This window comes from Ailuropoda melanoleuca, chromosome 8 (assembly GCF_002007445.2).
Source record: "Ailuropoda melanoleuca isolate Jingjing chromosome 8, ASM200744v2, whole genome shotgun sequence".
NCBI classification, from domain to species: domain Eukaryota; kingdom Metazoa; phylum Chordata; class Mammalia; order Carnivora; family Ursidae; genus Ailuropoda; species Ailuropoda melanoleuca.
In genome coordinates, this window is record NC_048225.1 from 37496238 (window position 1) to 37513486 (window position 17249).

Below are 17249 nucleotides of genomic sequence, written 5' to 3' on the forward strand. Positions count from 1 at the left end.
ATATAATGTTGTATGTCAATTATATCTCAACTTAAAAAACAGAGAAGGTACAAATAACAAATATATGATAGTAATAGATATATTACCACAGATATTAAAATATAATGAGAAAATACTATGAATAATTTCAGGACAGTACATTTTATATAAGACAAATTTCTAGAGAAAGGCAATTTATCAAAACTGACAAGAAGTAAAACATTTGGGTGGAGTGAAAATAATTTAACAAATTGAATCACATAGCAAAAATTTCCCACACAAAAACTCAAGCCTTGATGATTCCAGGTGCAAATTTTATATAATAGTTAAAGAAAAAAGAGAAGAGAGGGGGAGGGTGAAAAAAGGAAGAAGAGGAGGAGGAGGAGAAGGGAGGAGATAGTATAAAGATTGGAAAGAAATAAAATTGCTGTTATTTGAAGATAATGTATCTATTTATCGAAAATCTCAATGAAATCTATTGACATTGATAAAAAAATTTAGAAAGGTTGTCAAATTAAAAAAACTAATATAGAAGAGTGAGCTACATTTCTACATGTGAGCAAGAAAACTTTAGAAAATGACATTTTTTTTAAAGATTTTATTTATTTATTTGACGGAGAGCACAAGCAAAGGGAACAACAAGCAGAAGCAGAGGGAGAAGCAGGCTCCCCGCAGAGCAGGGAGCCTGAGGCAGGCAGACGCTTAACTGACTGGGCCACCCAGGTGCCCCTAGAAAATGACATTTTAAAAAATATTCCATTTACCATAGGATCAGGGTGTTAGTTACAAACAACAGAAGTGACTCCAGAGACTGGGGCGACTCATGCTGACAGTAAGTTTGCAAGAACAAGCAGCAGACTGTCCTGAGAGAGAAAGGAATTCAACCACCCCACTGATGCCAGCTCTGCTCTGAAACTCGACCATGTGCCGCCTTCTGCCACAGCCCTTCCTCCAACCCCTCATTTCCCACATGGGGCCCCTTGCCTCAAGTTGTTCACTTCCTTCCCCCCCCCCCCCCCCNCCCCCCCCCCCCCCCCCGCCAACCGTATTAGTCTCTCTTTATTCTTTTGGTAATCTCCTCCAGAGTTAACTATTTCCGTTTCTAGGTGATGAGATGTGTAAGGAATCCACTTCAAATGTTGGCCCAGCTATGAGCATGATCTTTCCATTTAGTTGAACTCAGAATGAAGACTTGTGGTTCTTGTGTTTTATACTCCAGTTCCAGAAATTTTCACCGTAGAATGTATCTGCAGGCAGTCTCTGCTTCCTAGCAGTCATCTCCAGCCAGGCTCTAGCTTCACCAGGACACTACCCAGGATGGATTTAAATATATGTTAAACTAAGAGGCATTCTCTCAAATGAGTTTAAATGCATTTTATTTTTCGACAACCTACCCGACATGTTTGGGTTTTTTCTTAAAAACAGTGCCTCCGCTTCAAATAAATCAAGGTCAAAACAAGTGAAGAGCTCAAGAGGACATCAGTCCCATTTGTCTAAGTCCTGGTGCTGTGTGGATGAAGAACAGCAGCCAGTTATGACAACAGGTGATAAAACCAAAGTCATAGCCAAATTCGTTAACATTTTTCCATTTCTAAACCATCCTTAAAGAAAATCATCTATGGGGTCACACCATCCTACAGTAGTCCAGCAGAACAACCATGCCATCTGGATTCGTGTTTTCACCAACAAAGAACTGGTGGTTTTGAAATTAGCAAGGGTCTGCTGATGTGTTTCTGCAGTCCCTGTCATAGAAGGTTTTACTCTTTCTGGCCTCTGTTCAAGTTTGCCTTTGTTTGATTTCATGTAATCTTCGATGTACTTCTTGTAGACTTCTTTTGTGACGCTCGTTTCCCACAAGTGATGGTTCATGACTTGCTCTCGGTACCTTTGCCCTCCTGGCCTTCAGTGGAGGCATGTCCACCAATGAGCGAGTCATCAGTGTTACCCTCTGTCCTACTGACCATCTTCCCCTCCACTTCCAGGCACAGCCCGTCCGCCATCTCCTGGATCTTGGAGATGAGAAAGAGACGTGGCACTATCTTAGTGGGAGCCAGGAGCTCTGAGCAAGTGCAGTGCAGCCTGAATGGCATCCGGGGGAGAGGGGAACGAGCAGGAAAAAAAGCTCAAGTTGTTCACTTCTAAATTAAAATCTCATGTAAGTGAATCTGGTGGGTGGCCTGGGTCACCTGTGCCAGTCCCAGGGGCAAAGGACACCATGGAGCAGAATTTTCTGGTTTTCCTTCCTCAGAAATATGAAGTACCTTGAAAAAAAAAATTCTGCTCAAGAACTTACAGAGGAAAAAATGAATGTTACTGAAGAAATGAAAACAAACCTAAATAAATTGAAAAATCATACACGCAAAGACTTGGTATTGTTACATAGTACATTTTTCCATGAATTTTTCTAGACATTTTTGTAATTCCAAAGGCCTAACAAGGTTTTTGTAGGATTCAAGAAGAGGATTCTAAGATTTTTATGGAAATTGCTAAGAGTCCCAAATTGTCAAGAATAGTATAGAGAATTTGGTCTGCCAGAAATCAAGGCTCACTTTAAAGCTACAATATTTAAGAAAATGTGATTTAGTGCAGGGAGAGATAAATAGATCAGTGAAACAGAGTAGAGAGCTCTGAAATAAATCTATTAATATGTGGGCAGAGAAGCATTGACACTGCAGATAAGATACTGTGGGTTCATGGAGCAAGGTCAGTCTTTATAATAAATGGTGCTGAGACAACAATAAGATATTGTATATGGATTTTTATATGGGGTTGCATTCCTATCTTATACCATACACAAAGTCAATTCCGTGGGGAAGGCAAGATTCTAAAGAATATAGGATGATTCTTTCAAGAGGTGGTAAAAGTAACAAAAAAAGAAAAGTTTGATAAATGGGACTACATTAAATGGAGAACTTAAAAAACAACAACAACAAAACCAGACAAAAAACCCACAAAACAACAACAACAACAACATACTGTAAAGAGAATAAAAAGGCAAGCCACAGAGAGGAAAAAGATATTCTTATCACATAAAACCAATAACACACTAGAATGCAGAATATATGGCAAACTCCTACAAATCAATAAGACTAGATAAACAAGAACCCAGTAGAAGACTAGATAAAAATCCTCAGTAGGTACTTTGCAAAAGAGAAGATCCAAAAGCACAGTAAATCCTTATCCTTCAACATATTAGTCACTAGGGAAATGCAGCTTAAGGAGATAACAGTGCATAGCCTCCTGATTGGCAAAATTAAAATATCTTACTTACGCTACCAAACAGTGGCCAGAGGACAGGGAGTATTAACTGGCACCACCACTTTGAACAACTGGATACTATTCAGTAAATTTGAAGAGGCACATAACCCTAAGACCCCACAGCTCCGCTCCCAGCCGTATTCTATAGCAAAGTATGCACACATGTAAACCACGATACGTGGACGATCAACGGCATAGGAGATGACACGCAGTATGATGCCTTCATAGAGCCAAAGTAGGCAAAACTAAATAATGGTATTTAGGTTACACACATTGGTCATAAAATGATAAAAGTAAAGAAATGATTGTTAAATGATTTAATGTAGTAGTTAACTTTTTGGGTGGAGACGTTTGTGGCAGAGAATGGGCAGGAGGAGAGCTTCTAGAGTGTTGATGAGATTTTTTTTTTTCTTAACCAGAGTGGTAGTTACACGGATATTTTCCCTGTAATTATAACTCATTCATGCACGCACACTTTATGTACTGCTTTCTAGGTGTTACATTTCACAATTGAAAGAGAAGTAGAGCTTTCAATGGTTTCAATTTAAGCAATAAATTATTGTCTCTATAAAATATCATGGTAACATATTTTCCCTTAATATCTTTAGAGACTGAGTCAAAGTCTAGGCTTATCATTGAATTCCACATATAGTAGGTGCTCAGATTTGTAGGACGGATGCGTAGCCCATGCATATATAATCCTTTTCAGTAAGAAGAGTCAATGTCTTTTTTTCTTCTAGAAATTTCCCCTGTGATTTTAAGTAGCACCTGAAGCTCCTTGCAGACTTGTAAAAGTTGTTGAAAGTACTAGAAACCAGATGGATTAATTCCACTTTTTATGCAGAGAAAGAAAGTGGATTATGCAAGCCTCCGACAGGTATGGATGAGATGAATTCCGAGCAAGATTCTGGAAAGAGTTGAAGGTGAGCATATTTGCTTTTAGGACTCTTAACAAAACAGGATGCGAATATTTTCTTATAAAACTAAATACTAAACAAGTCTTTTTTCCTCCTGAGTACCCAGCATGAACTTTTTTCCCCATTGTGATAAGAATTTGGTCATGTCTCAAATAGCTTTGGGCTCAACCGTATCAACTATGAAAACCTTTACAGCCTGCATAATTGGATTTTATTTTCTGCCGCAGGCCAGTCCTTCTATTCTGATTTAAAACTCCTTGGCCCTGCTTAAGAGTGCTTATTCGTGCTTTACATTATGTTGTAGGTTTTCCCTATAAGACACCTCAAACCCTTGTTAAAACAAGACAAGGAAGAGACAGGGACGCTGGGGATATAAACTTGGAAGAGGAAACCTGATGATAGGTTTCAACATGGTTTCTTCAAGTAACAAGTCATGGTGGACAAATCCAATGTCCTTCTTTAACAAAGGAGTTAGATTGAACCAATAGATAAGGAGGGTAGGGGTAGAGGTACCTCTGATAGGTCAAGACCCTACAGGAAATGCCATGACCCCTTTCTACTCAACATGGAGAAATCTGTAGGAAGAGCAAAGCACCAGGGAGGTTCAGACTGCCACTAGGCCAAGAACATGACCCAGAGGAAGTTTCCGAGCAGCAGGGCTTATGCTCAGTCCCAGGCCCTGGCCCCAGGCTCAGTATCTCCATTAGTGGCTTGAGCGAAGACCTCCAAGGCATCCTCATCAAAGTGGCTAGTGCAGGGTATTATACTCTGGACAAGGCATGGGCTGGGAGTGAAATATACTCATGTCAAACTCTACCCCTAGCGTGTCATTTTGGGAGAGCCATTGATGAGCCTTAGTTTCATAGCCTATAAAATGAAGATGTGAATAATACTTACCTTCGGGCTTGTTATGAAATTAAAGGCGATCCACAAAGTACCTGGCATGGAGTAGACACTCAAAAAATGTTGACTTATTTATTGCATAATTAAGATCAGAAAAGATTCGGCAGGCTGGAGGTGAATGGGATCTAATAAAATAACACAAGATTTTTTTTTTATAACACAAGGTTTTATTTTATAATTTTGAATTTGATTCGAACAAATAAAGAATGAATGAACAAAAATAAATTGCAATAGTCCAGGGAGGAGAAGCTGTGGGAGTAGCTCTCTCTACAAACCTGTCTGCACCGGACTCTGACGGTTCACGGTGCGCACGCGTTTTAGGCAAAGCAGATCCTATGAGGAAACTGGGAACTTGTAGGCAAAACGACCCCCCTGTGTCATTGTGTGACCTTGCACCGCCCCAACAACACGAGCCGGTGGTTTTTCTACTCTAGCAGTCATGGCATGGCCACATGCCAGGGGTTGAGTCCACAGTCTTACACAGTAATTTACAGCCCCCCTGCCAAAAAATAGGAAGTAGTCTGTTTTTCCTAAATCCGTCTCTTCACTGCTTTGAGCGTAGCTGAGGAGAATTCTGGCCTCTTTAAAGAATAGAATTAATTCTTCACGAGGACTAGGGACTTTAGATTCTGCTTTTTCCTGGGGAGATTAACGACAACCCCCAATGCATAAAGAAACGAATAAAATAATCTCTTGAATGTCTTTCTTTATGCCTGCAGAGGCTAGGAGGGACAAAGAGTCCCACCAGGTCCCAGGAGAAACATCAAGTTGATTCCGTGGCTCACTAGACATCCATTCACGCCACAGAATTTGGCGAGTAGCCCCCACGTATCAGGCACCACAACAGGAACATAAAAATAAATAACGCTCTTTTTGTTCCTCAACTGGTCATGGCTCCATCTTGCCAGTGGCCGCAGACGTCCCTTAGCAAGTTACTGCTCATTCCTGAATTCTGGCTCCACGTCTCCCAGCTCCTCTTCCCTCTACCCACTGTGCTATCACATGGCGGTTCTCTGAAATTCCCCACCTGCTTACTTTTTAACCCCTCGCCCATTCTCTTCTGATTCACAGCTTAGGCTCAGACTGCTAGCTAGGCTCCGAGCCAGAAGCCCCTAGAAGGCTGCATCAGTGGTTGCCTTCCATCCCGCATGCTGTTCCACAGGCCAGGTGAAGCCAGACCTGGGTCACTGTAGGCCCAGCCAGCACCTTCCCCTCCCCCTCACCACCCAGGAAGGGAGAGGGGGCAAACCTTGGGGGATGGGTCCCCTTGCCAGGCCCTCCCACCCCCTGCCCATCCCACAGCCAGCACCACGGGAGGGCCTCCTCACACACCTTCCAGGACCCCCATGCACTGAGTGGGTGGTCTCTCTGAACTCCCCCGGGGAAGTGATCTATGCAAACGCATAGTCATGTCATGGTGGGGTGAACGGTATTCCGGGAACTGAGCAACACAGAGAACTTACTAGATCCCCGCTTGTCTTCAACTGCTGTCTGGAGGATGACAGGCCTGTGCCTGCCGCCTTCAAAGTCAGCCTCGCCTCCGCTCTTGACATGCCACAGCTTGGCAGCTCCGCTCACTAGCAGGCGGCACAGCTGGCCCCCGGCTTGCAGGTGACTTCTGCGGTGAGCGCGCAGCGGCAGCACATGCTCCTGCTAGACCTGAGGGACCCTCTGTAGGAGCACAAGCTGTGCGGGCATCTCCCAGCAGTGAACTGCTCTGTCATTAGCACAGCTCTCGGCAGTGAGAGTGGGACTCCCCGGCTGGAAGGGGCTGGGATGTTTCTGCGAAGAGACGCTGCGGAGTGTGACCAGAAGAACTCTGAACTGAGGGGTGAACACGAAAATTTGCAGAGCCATCTAGTCTTTTCTGATAATCTTCATCAAAACCAATTAGCTAAGTACTTTTATCTTGATTTCACAGCTAAGGAGACTACGAGACTAAGAAAATTAAATAACTTACCCCATGCCCGGTGGCGAGTAAGTGGTGAAGTCGGGATTGGCAGCCAGGTCCGTGTGGAAAGCCCAGGCACCTCCTACAGCAGCAGCCTCGTGGGAGCAGCGGCCCGTCGCTGTGGCTGTCACTTGCTGAGCCCAGCGCCTCCTCTCTCACACGGGGGTGCCTGACCTCACGCGAGTCGTGATAATCATGCAAGGAAGTGGATGTGAAGACACATGTAAAGCCACTGGGCCTGAACTACACACGCGAGGTCGAGGTTAGCACCAGGGCATCTGTATGGGCCTTCAGGGGCTGGAAAGTGGGGCGCAATTTAAATCAAAAGGCAAGTTCCAGGGCACCTGGGTGGCTCAGTCAGTGAAGCATCTGCTTCCGGCTCAGGTCATGATTTCAGGGTCCTGGGATCGAGGCCCACGTGGGGCTCCCTGCTCAGCGAGGAGCCTGCTGCTTCCCCTGGCACATGCTCTCTCACTCTCTCTTTTTCTCAAATAAGTAAATAAAATATTTTTTTAAAAAAAGGCAAGTTCCCCGCAGAATGGGCACAGTGAGGGACACTGTGAGGTTTCCGTGCTTTCCTCCCACCTGCTGTGGATGCATCCCAGCAGCGGCCTGCAGGTCTGTGACGCGGAGTCCTTCTTGCCTCAGCTCCTGGGCTAAGCAGCTGAGAAGCAGTGGTGTGACTGAGGGCTGAGGATGAGCCATGGGGATAGTGATTTATTTCCTTTCTGAGGAAGGGGGGAAGAGGGCCCTGTAATCTTCGGGAGAGGGCAGTGGCAGCGGTGAAGGCCAATGGCACTGACAAGGGCAGTGGACAAAACCAGGAGGAGTCTCCTGCCCGCGGGAGCCAGGGATCACCAGGGTCCAGGAGAGTGGGTTCTGGGATGGGGGCCTTCCCGGAGCAGCTACGGAGGGAGGGAAAGTGGGGGGAAGCCTAGGAACCCCACTAGGGGCTCGCAGAAGGGAACCTTGAGACCCAGTAGTGTCTGTGGCAAGGGCACAGGAAGGACTGAAGGGTCACCTTTGGATTGGACTGTCCAGCTCAACTATGCAGAAGAAATTCTGCTCATTAGTGTTGGTTAGGTCTCACCTGTAGGTTAATTTGTTGGGGAAACTGGGCTTTTCTTTTTAACCGCACCAAGGTTCACTTTATGTTTAGTCTATACTTCACGTACTCGACATGAATGAGGTTAACCCGATTTTTCTTGTGAGGGTAGCTGCCGCGACACCGCCCGCGGAGTGCAGTGTGATTCAAGAGAAGGACGAGACACAGGTTAGCTGCGAAAGAGAGCGTGGGTGCAGGGGACAATCGCAAAGCGTGCGACCTCCCCGAACAGCTGCAACCTCGCGTATTTATTGGCGGTAAGCAATCAAATACAATCCAGGGGAGTCTCGTAATCCTAGTGAATAGTCACGGGAGTAGATGACATAACGTTCAGCAAGTGAGGCCTATTCTTAAACATGTTTCTATGGCCCCCGCGGGCTATTGTCAAGAGCAATCAGGTCTCAGTTGGGGCGGCGGTCCACCCTTTAGCAGACCAGGTGATCCTGGCCGTTCGATATCTGAGGGGATTTCGAGAAGGGCAGCGTTCCACCCAGAGCAAGCCCGGCGTTCCCAACTGCTCGTGCTCTGACGTTCACGCTAAAGCCCGAGGGGTCACAAACATGTTTTCCTATTATATCCTTAGCATAGGCTCTCGGCCAGGCGCTGCTACATACCAAAATGAAAGAGCCCTCCCATCTTTTCAAAACAATAACCCTTTTTCCCCTTATAACAAAGCCAGTGCATATTCGTTGAAAAAAATTGGGAAATGCAGACAAGTAAAAAGAAGGAAAAAATAGCTCATGTTCGATGACCCAGGAATAGCCCCTTGGTGGAATTTCTTGTGGAATTATCCTTATTCTTCACACATATTTTCTAAAAATAAGATCATGCTACTCCTGCTGATTTATTATGTGCTTTTTATACACTTGACTTAGTGTTTAAAGAATACTGATAACATTCATTTCCAACATCGTTTTTGATGGTGAAACAGTTTTCCATAGTATTGATGTAACTAAAGATTCTTCAATTGGTTCAATATTTAGATAGTTGACAATTGAATTTTATAATTTGGGCGGCATATATAAAATAGATCTAAAAATATAAAGAATAGCACAAAAATATCCATGTAAAAATTGCATTTTGACTACTATAAAAGAGATGATAAAAATTCTTGTAGTTCTTAAAAACAAATGGGGCACTTGGGTGCTGCAGTTGGTTAAGCATCAGTTTCTAGGTTTTGGTTCAGGTTGTGATTTCAGGGTCGTGAGATCAAGCCCCATGTCTGGCTCTGTGCTCAGTGTGGTGTCTGTGTGAGATTCTCTCTCCCTCTCCTTTTGCTCCTACCCCCTGTGTTCTCTCTGTCTCTCTGAAATAAATAAATAAGTCTTTTAAAACAATTCTTGTAGGGACACCTGGGTGGCTCAGTTGATTAAGCGTCTGCCTTTGGCTCAGGTCATGATCCCCAGGTCCTGGGATGGAGCCCCGCGTCAAGCTCCCTGCTCAGTGAGGAGCCTGCTTCTCCCTCTGCCTGCCACTCCCCCTGCTTGTACTTGCTCGCGCTCTCCTGCTCTTGCTCGCTCTCTCTGACAAATAAATAAATAAAATCTTTAAAATAAATAAATTAATTAATTAAAGATAAATAAATAATAAATTAAAAAATTAATTCTTGTAGTTATATCTTTGTGTTTATCTCTAGTTACATCCCTACGATAAATCCCTGAAAGGTAATTATTGACTCAAGTTGCATGCATGTTTCCTTCCAATTTTTTATTTTAAAAATATTCAAATTTATTAAAAAAAAAAAACCAAAGTAGGGGCGCCTGGGTGGCTCAGTCGGTTGAGCTTCTGCCTGTGGCTCAGGTCATGATCCCAGGGTCCTGGGATGGAGCCCTGCTGTGGGTTCTATGCTCGGTGGGGAGCCTGCTTCTCCTTCTCCCTCTGCCTCTCCTCCTGTTCATTCTCTATCTCCCTCTTTCTCTCAAATAAATAAAATCTTTTTAAAAAAATGTATAAAAAACTCCAAAGGAATAGAATAATAAACACATAAACTTCACCAAAATTCATTAAATCACATTTGCTTTATCTTTTTCCATAAATTTATGTTGAAAAGTATTAAATCCTACAAACATGACATTTCACCTGACTAGTCCAGCTTGCCTCTCCTAAGAGCAAAGTCATTAACCCCCTTAACCACAATGCCATTATCACACCCAAAAACTTTAACATTGCTTCAAAAACGTTACCCACATTTCCCCAATCATCCTCCAAATAAAAATCCTGTTAGCTGTGCCCCCACTTCCAGGATTCAATGAAAAGCAATACCTTATCCTTGGTTGTCATGTTCCTTTAGTTCTCCTTTAATCTAGAATCATCCTTTGCCTCTTATTTTCTTTCATGATGTATTAGCCATCTACTGCTGTCTAATGAAATAAAGAATTGCTATATAACCACCAAACTTAGTGCCTGAAAACATCTCTAAATATTTATTATGTCATTGTTGCTGTGGGTTAGGAATTTGAGAACGGCTTAGGTGTGCAGTTCTGATTTGGGGTCTGTCATGAGGTTATATGAGTTATCTGAAGGCCTGTTTGAGGCTGGGGGATCCCTTCCAAGGTGGCTTACTCGCATGGCTAACAAGACGGTTCTAGCTGCTGGCAGGAGAGCTCCTCGGCAATAGGAATATTTGTGTCCTTCTCAGGTCATGATGATTACCTTCCTCCAGAGCAGCTGATCCAGGAAGGTACAAGGCAGAAGCCACAGTGTCCTTTATGACCTAGCCTCGGAAGCCACACAGTTCATTCTGCAATACCCTAGTCAATGTGGGAGGGCACTACACAAGGGTGTGGTCAGGAGGCTAGGGTCATTGTGGAGCCATCTTGGAAGGTAGCTACCACACTTGACATTGACGTGTTTGAAAAGGCCAGGCCAGTTGTCTTGCAGGATGCCCAGGTTCCGGGTTCATCTGGTTGTTTCCTACTCACTCAATGCAGATAATGCGTTTTTCCCACTGAATTATACCAAGAGCTGCATCCTGTCGGTTTGGTCCGTTATTGGTCATGCTAAGTTTGGCCACTTAGTTCAGGTAGTCTGGGTCACATACCAAGTCTTGGATTCACTATTATCACATGTCGAGGCCTGGGATGATTTCTCCAGAGAAAAATGGAAGGTTTTATTACAGTTTTACACTATGAGTCTTTTAGCAACAACAGCTATGCACGTGTGTCCTGTGTGAACACACATTTGATGGTGATACTAATGGACATTCTGAACGGAAGAACACAAGTTCAATAGGGAGGAGGGAAAGGGAATGCAAAGGGATGAACCCCTTGAGAACAGAAACTGTCTTATTCTTCTCTGTGCTCTGATTGCCTTACATAATGTGGAACAAATAATAGGCATTTAACGAATATGTGTTGGATAAATGAAAGAAAAAACCAAAAAGAGAAAAAAAAAACCAGAATAGAAGGGCACTTTCTAATTTATAAAAATGTAGCAAAATACTATTTTCTACCAGAATAAACGAGTAAGTCCCTGGGACTCTCCTGCCCTCCCATTCCCCTCTCGGGGGGGCCTTGGGGGTTTCGGGTCCTGCTGCCCTCAGGTCCTGCCGCCACAAGCCTCCTGACAGTCAAAGTCTCCAGTGTCCTTGGTTCCTTAGAAAGCATGCTGCAGTCTAAACCAAATTTTCCTCTCTCCTACCATGATGATAAACTGCTTGCATGACAACTTGAGCCTTGCTCACCCACTTAGTCATTCCAGGAAGGAAGTGAAGTATGGAGGAATGATATTTCGCTGACGGCGAGGGCCGTGCTAAATGGAATTGCCTGAGCTAATCTGAGGGCACTTCTGGGTAGCCTCTCACATTCAATTCCATCTTCACCTTGTTTTCTCTCTGCCATATTGATTCATGAGCCCTCCCTCTGGGATGCATGAAACTGTGGTAATGTGTCTCCTGGTGAACAAATAATTAAAAAAATGGGTCTCATTTTTTAACTGCCTTTTCTCATATAGCAAAAGGGCTTGGAAAAGCGCTGGGCGGCATGGAGGTAAATGCCCCCCTCTTCAAGCCTGCCTCAGTGAACACCCTATTATCCAGCTAAGCCAGGACAGAGTAGAAAGAGGAAAGGAAAAGGAGGGAGGGAGAGGGATTTATTGCGAGCCTACTGTGGCTGGAAATGGGCCAAGCACTGTCCTACAGGCACCAGGAAGTGTTGGGTGGGCTTCTAAAGCCAGGTGAAATAAGCTAGATACAGATACAAATACTGCATGATCTCACTTCTATGTGGAACGTAAAATAGTCAAGCTCATAGAAATAGGAGTAGAATGGTGGTTGCCAGGGCTAAGGGGAGGGGGAAATGGGGCCATACGGTACAGAGTTTCAGTTATCCACAGTGAATAAGTTCTCCAGATCTAGCATATAGAAAATGTGACTATAATTACCAGTCCTGTTTTACACACATGAAATTCGCTGAGAGGGTAAATCTTAACAGTTCTCAGCACAAAAAGAAAAAAAGGAAAAAGTAACCCACCTTCCAGTTTCTCTCCTCTGAGACAACACGTGTACAACTTTCTTGTGCCTTTTCAGAGACGTTTTTTGCATATATTACTGAAGGTTTCTATTTATTCTTGATTCTATGTTGTGCGCTTTATTTACACAAATGGTAGTCTTCCATACCCGCTCTTCAGAGCTTGTGTTTTCCTTAATAATAGATCTTGCAGCTCATTCCAACCAGATTATAAGGAGCCTTCTCGTTCCCTCATGATGCCACAGTGTTGCACTGTGGGATTCTACTGAAGTTCATTTGCCCGGTCCCCCGTGACACACACTTCAACTCCTTCCAGTAATCGGCCAGCGCAAACTATGCTACAGTGACTGACCTACTACAGTTTGCACGAAGATGAGTGTATCTCTAGGACAACTTCCTAAACGAGAAATTGCTAGAACTTCCTAAACGAGGAATTGCTAGGTTACACACAGGTGCATTTGTGATCATGAGCAATCTGCCCAATCGTCCTGACCAGGGCTGGGACCAGCCTCTACTGCAACCAGCAGACCTGAAAGGGCTTGTTTCCAACACTATTAACCACACAGTATCATTACATTTTTTAATCGTTGACAACCTGATAGGCATAGAATCAGACTATGCATTACAGACCTTTACTCCTTTTGTTTGCATTTCTGTCTGCCTCACATGCCCTTCTCCCTCTGTGAACTTCTATCTAATCTGAGCACTGCCTGAAATCATTGTTTCTGGGGGGACTTCTACAGTTCCCACAAGCTTATGAAATGCTCCCACAGCACTTTGATCTTGCTCCGTTGCGGTACCTTCCACATTCTCTATTCAGGTGTTTTATCTCCCTGACCATGAATCTCTCCAGGACCAGAATCTTGACTTACTCACCCTGGTGTCCTCAACCCCCACCAAGCCTGGCAGGTATGTACTTGTTTAATGAATTTGAAAAATACTTCGGTTGCATATCTATTGGTAACAAAATTAGCAAACTAGATTTTTGCAATCTGAAGGAATTTCTCCTCTCTGACATACTTGGGTGATGCCAAGTTGGAAGAATACCAAATCCTCTGCTATCATGTGTGCCAAGTTCAAGGGAGTTCATTCCATCCAGAACTTAACTGGAAAGGTGTTAATGTTTTAATATTTCAGCCATTGAAGACTTCCCCTGATTTTCCATGCAAATTTTTGTTGCTAAAATAAAGGGTTATATTATTGCCAGACAGAACAAGCCAGATTGCTTTTAAATGAAAGTGTGGAGCTTGTTTGTACACTAAATATGAATTTAAGGTTCATGGGAACAACTCTTGACAACTCTGAAAAAGAAATGAATGTAAATGTATTACCAGCTCTGCCCATTTTTCTCATTTATGCGATGCATCTTCCTCTGGCCCACCTCCCAGCTGGATTAAATGAAGAGGAATGATGATGTATCACATATACTTTCCTTAATTTCATTGTTTCTCATCATAAGCAATTTATATGAGGGCTGACATTAATTAATTCAGCTTCATCTATCATGCAGTTCAACATTTAATCTAGTCCCATGCATCAGATAAGAATATAGTATTCTGAATTCTGGAGTTCTTACCTTGAGTGAAAAAAGAGGTCATAAATCTAAGACAACACTGGTGTCTCTTCCTTGTGCTTGTTACTCCATCAATTACAGGTAGATACTGGTTTCTGGAAAGTTCGGGAGAGAGAACCATCAAGATCGATGGGCTTAGACCTAACATGGAGATGTGTGACCAGTCTCTCAATGCCTAATGACCCTCAAAATAAGCTTTTTCTGAGGAGTATTTATCAGAACTTCTAGAAATCTTCCATTTGAGTCAGGACTAGTTCTAATATTTCTTCAGATTGTGTTATGGAGTCCTGTTTTTGATCCCCAATCTAGACCAACACATCCTGATTGTATAGCTTTGGAGAGCCAGCTAAGAGGCCAAGGTCCGCAGCATTTTCTCAGTTACCTGGAATGGCACCAACACTGGCCTGTTTGCCTACTCCACAGTCTTCTTACCACGATGTAGGTCTGGCTCTGTCCCCCACGTTGGTCAGTGGTCGTATTTTATGTGAATGGATAGCTTACCACTGTTCTGAAACTGGGGTCTGCCTTTCTCTTTATGGGTCCATAGCTGTGGCTTTGTCACCCCCTCTGACTCAGGTTAATGTGTACTTGGAAGGTTCTCCTTTGCTCTTGCCATCTGTCATGGCTCCACCCTAGGGCCTGAGGCCCACCCCCTGCACTCCAGGCTTTTGGCTAGGCCTCTGATTCCTGGGGCCAGCCACATTCCAGGGTCCTTTCCTAGTCTGCCACCTGGGGAGAGGATATCCTATAAATATCTGAGACTGTGGACACTGGCTGTTGGCCTTGACCTGTATCTCTCACCATTGTCCCTGAACACCTGGTTCTAGGTGTTGGGTGTACTTCTTCCCAATCCTAATGCAACAATGTCTGCCTTGCCCTGTCCCTCCTCAGCATGAACAGCTTCAGAGTTCATCCAGACCCTGTTTAGTCCATCTTCTTTTGCTGTGGTTAAGCCATCTATGTTCAGTGATATCATGATAGATGACAAGAGTCCTAGCTAGACGTACACTTACAAAAATTTTTTATCTTTAACTGTTATTGCCCCAAAATAAGACATGTTCAAGTTGGAAAAAAAGACAATAAAGGAGTAGATAAAGTAAAGCATGGAGGGTCTCGCCCTACAATCACAGTCCATCCCTTTCCCCAAAGGTAAAAGTTAGGTAAGTGTATCTGCAGACCTTGTATTATGTATACACAGATTAATAAATAGACGAACATATGTAAATACAAGATATGGGGGGATCTTCAATCTGTTGTTTCTCAATTAACCCTATGTAAAAATCCATGAACACCAGCACAGTATCCCATTATTTCTATGTACTGCTTTCTATGTAACCATGATTCTGTTGATATATCCTTAAACTGGATCCAATTTTTCAGCACTACAAATAAGGAAGTATTATATATTAATATGTCAAATGGTACAATATTTCCGCAAGTTAAATTGTTAGCTATACAGGTATAAAATTTTGATAAGAACTAAAAAAATTATTTTACAAATATTTTATAAAAATTTGCATTTCTACAATAGTGAATGGCAATGTTCATATCCTCACTGATATTGAATTCCTTCAATCTTTTATCAGTTCACCCATCTAGTGGGTGAAAAATGATATCACTTTGGCATTTTTTAAAATTTTTGGTTGAATATTTTTTTCAAATGTTTAACAGTCATTTCTATTTCTTCCTCTGTGCATTATGTCTATTTGACCTTTTATTTTTATATTTTTATTTTGTAAATTTTTTTATAAACCATAATTTTTATATTATTACTTTTTTAAGGTATTGCAAATATTTTCTCCTAATCTGTTGTTTGCTTTTTATTTTTTTAATTATTTTTTAAAGATTTTATTTATTTATTTGACGGAGAGAGAGACAGCCAGTGAGAGAGGGAACACAAGCAGGGGGAGCGGGAGAGGAAGAAGCAGGCTCCCAGCAGAAGAGCCTAATGTGAGGCTCGATCCCAGTACCCTGGGATTGCACCCTGAGCTGAAGGCAGACTCTTAACGACTGAGCCACCCAGGCGCCCCTGTTGTTTGCTTCTTAAAACTTTATTCATAATATATTTTGCCAAGTAGTGGCTTTAAATTTTTATGTAGGTAAATCTGTCAATCTTCATTTAAGGCTTTGGGATTTCATACTATTCTTTAGAAAAGCTGCCCCCACCCCAAATTATAAAAATGTTCTTTATTTCCTCTATACTTCATAGTTTTGTTGTATGTTTAGTTCTGTAATTCATATTTGTATATGGTGTGAGTAAGGGATCTTACTTCACTTTCTCCAAAATAAAGAGATAACTATCCAAGTACAATTTATTAAATACATTGTTTCCTTACTAATTTGTAATAACAGATTTTGTATTCTAAATTCTAAATATATATGACTCTGTCTTTGGACTTGTATCTGGTCCACGGATCTACTTCCATATAACTGCAGTGAGCTTTATGTGAACCCAAGATTAAATGGTTCATGCTGTATTAAGAGCTATTAAGGTTGCCTTCATTTATATTTGTATCATACTAATGAATATAAGTTTAGTGTTCTGCAAAAATTTTTTTTTTAAAGATTTTATTTATTTATTCGATAGAGATAGAGACAGCCAGCGAGAGAGGGAACACAAGCAGGGGTAGTGGGAGAGGAAGAAGCAGGCTCACAGCAGAGGAGCCTGATGTGGGGCTCGATCCCAGAACGCTGGGATCACGCCCTGAGCCGAAGGCAGACGCTTAACCGCTGTGCCACCCAGGCGCCCCTCTGCAAAAATTTTTAAAAGAGGATTTGAAAGTGTCTTTCCTTCACACTGGTCCTTTGGTATCTATACTAACCTAAGTAGAGCATAAAGAAAATAAGTTATGTGCATCTAAAATTTGAGGACAACTTAAACAATTTATTCTCCAGATGCCCTAGAGTCTATCAAAAGATCTTCAAGAGTTCCTTTCATTCATTCATTTGGCTTACATATATTGCACACTTACTATATACCATGTATACTGTATTAAGCACAGGAAAGACAAAACTAGACACAGATCCTGTTCCCAAACAAATTACAGCCTCATTAGGGGACACAGAGATATGAACAAGTGTTGGTTTAAAAGGTATG

General features: G+C 42.6%; 1 pseudogene; it reads right to left on the reverse strand.

The window, feature by feature from the left end:
* Positions 1-1553: 1553 nt before the first annotated feature.
* LOC100466090 lies at positions 1554-1980 on the reverse strand (annotated as a pseudogene).
* Between the last annotated feature and the right edge of the window lie 15269 nt (positions 1981-17249).